Raw genomic sequence first — 2,870 nt, 5'->3', positions numbered from 1 at the left:
GGCTTTATACCAGCTGAAGTGGTTCGCCATATCATTCATGTTGCAACAATTTTTTGAGTACCCATTTCAAATGGAACCTACTCTGACTAAAGCCTTATTTCTAAAAAAAAAAAAAAAAAAAAAATAAGGTTCTGTGTTCCTCTCGTACCCTATCATAGATGGACTTTGCGATGCTATCACTTTTTCATTTTCGAGTGATGTGCTAACAGATTTTGGCTTCCTCTCCAAAAGCGTCGGCGGCTGTTCCAAACTAGTATCTTGCCTGTTACAGAACCTGCTACAAAAAATCAAATGCCGCTTCCATCAGGAAAAAAAAAAAAAAAAAAATGGCAAAGAACATATATTTCGCGGCGTCTCTACTTACCATAGGTACCATTCGCTCGTCTACCTCGCTGGCCACTTCATAGTCTGAACTTCCAGATGATAATGTTGGCGATGTCACGTCATAAAGCTAAAAGTCGCGAGAAATAAAAACAAATAATAATATATAAGACGGTGATATGGCAGTTAATTGCTGTGGTGAGACAGAACCAGGCCGGGTCTTATACTCCTGATGAGATAGGTTGATTTGCATCCCAGCCGTATGCCTCCACGCCGTGGCACCATCGCCGCTGGGTGTCGCCCTTTACCACCTCGTACTGGCGCGTGCGCGTGGAGCTTCACCGCGTTGCACCGGTGTGTTAGGAGTAGTGGCTTTCGCGGGGGATCACTTATGGATGAGCGCGGTCGGCTCGGAAATTATGCTCAGTGTAACAAAATAAAAAGGCGGAACTATATTTGACCGAAGAGTCAAGGAAGTTCCCGCGCAACAGTCGATCGAAAAGGCTACGAACTAACTTTAATTTTTGTTAATAGCTTAATATCGGGGGGGGGGGGGGGGGGGGGGGGGGGGGGGTTGCAGTATATGATATTCGATGTTCGAGTTTTGTAGGCTCTTAAATCTTGGTGGAACATATTTTTCATTGGTCGACGCTTCAACGGATGTGCTAGTTTTTTTTTGGGTTTTTTTTTCGTAATCCTAAGTATAAACGAAACGAACTTCCCCCAGTCTTATTTCACAAAAACAGTTGTGTGTCATGTACGTTTTTATGAGTATTTATACTATGTCATGTAATTACAAAAGGTAATAAGTTATATACTTCAATATTGCAATATGACCACTAACTTGTTATCAAAGTTTGTCTCCTTTAGTGACGCAATCACCGTTTAAGTTTCAAGTGATGTGCTAACACATTCGGGCTCTGCTCCGAAAGGGTCAATATGGCTGCTCTAAACCAACATTATGCCTGCTACAAAAAGTCAAATGCCGCTTCCATCACTGTTTTTATTACCCTTGTGCAAAACGGTTACTTCAACTTTCTGCGCCTTGACAGGAAAAACACATCTTTTTAAACACAGATTAAAAATGTACCATAAACATGGTAAAATAAATGTTTCGTAAACGATAACATATTTAACCGGTCATATTTGCAAATGATTGACTTATATTTTAAAATTAAATTCACAGAATACTTTTGTGTGTTTGAAATCAGCAACGATGTACGAAAAAATCTCTTGCAACTTTTTCTTATATATATATAAAAAGTACTTATCAAAGTAACGTAATCTCGAGGGAAACTTTGATCACAATAGGCATGTTCGCAACATCCGCAACAACAAACGAATGTCTAAAGCTCAGTTTCGTACAATTTCTATAACAAAACTTTTCCGACTTTTTTTTTTTTTTCCTGCCAGAGCCATTTTGGTAGCCCATTTTTTTCAGCATACGTAATCACACGGTATGACGAAAACGGGCAGAAAAAAAAAAAAGAATATTATTTGGAGAATGCCGATAAGGCTATTTTCCGCATCGTTTCGGACTTCCTCAAAATGGTTGCCACGCCGAAAATAAAACAGATAAACAAAAATATTCCTTCAGCACCGCATTCTCTTATCTCGGCAATTGCTGTTCTTCATTTCCTCAAAGAGCCAAGCATTTGATGCGTTTGTCTGTGTACGTTTTTTTTTTTTTGTTTAAGTTGCTAAATTTAGAATTACGGCCAAGACGTCTTTTTTATTTTTTTTTATTTTTTCTTTTACATTTTGTCGTTTGGTTAAGCGTCGAAATGGCTTTTTTGGCGTACTAAACTGAACGCAAACCATTCTTTTCAGAAGCAACGGTGAGGGTCGAGGCTTACTGGTGTAACTTGAGCATAGTTGTGAACCCAAGATTTGGTTTTCGATGTTTCCTTGTTTTTGTTTTCTTTTGTTTTACACAAAGCCCTTTAAAGCTAAGGTTTCATAAAAAGAAATAATTTATTAGCTTCCCCGCTTGTAGATTTGACAGGCAAATTGACGTCACGTGATCCGACGTAACGTGACATCAAGGTAACACATGACACCAGGACTTGACGTAACGGTGACACATGACCTGACATCAGGTCACGTGATATTGATTTCCTAGCAAAGATTTGCGGGAAAATTAACGTCATGTGATCCGACGTCATGTGGCGTGACGTCGTCAAGTCGTCTTTCGCGTGGTACCATGGCATTGCGTGTCTCTTGATTAAATCCATATGATTAAGATTATTAAAATGTATTTAAGGTTGCGATCCTTCCCAGTGGCGTCAACAAAGCAGCACCACGCCTGCGCCTTTCGTATAAATCATAGACCGCCTATGTTCATCTCCAACTTGAGTGCATTGCCCTACTCTACACACTATTAGGAATGGTTTGAGACAGAACAGTATAAATATAAAAGTTGCTGGAGAAAACAAACAAACAAACAATAAAAAAAGCCGCTAACGCGTTTGTGCTAGTTCTGTCCTGGTCTGTACAATTAGATACGTTATCTCTTGATACGCAAAAATTCTTTTTGCGGCCATTTGGGC

The sequence above is a fragment of the Ixodes scapularis genome, unplaced genomic scaffold (assembly GCF_016920785.2).
Source record: "Ixodes scapularis isolate PalLabHiFi unplaced genomic scaffold, ASM1692078v2 PGA_scaffold6__148_contigs__length_123643588, whole genome shotgun sequence".
NCBI lineage: Eukaryota > Metazoa > Arthropoda > Arachnida > Ixodida > Ixodidae > Ixodes > Ixodes scapularis.
This window is presented reverse-complemented; position numbering follows the sequence as displayed.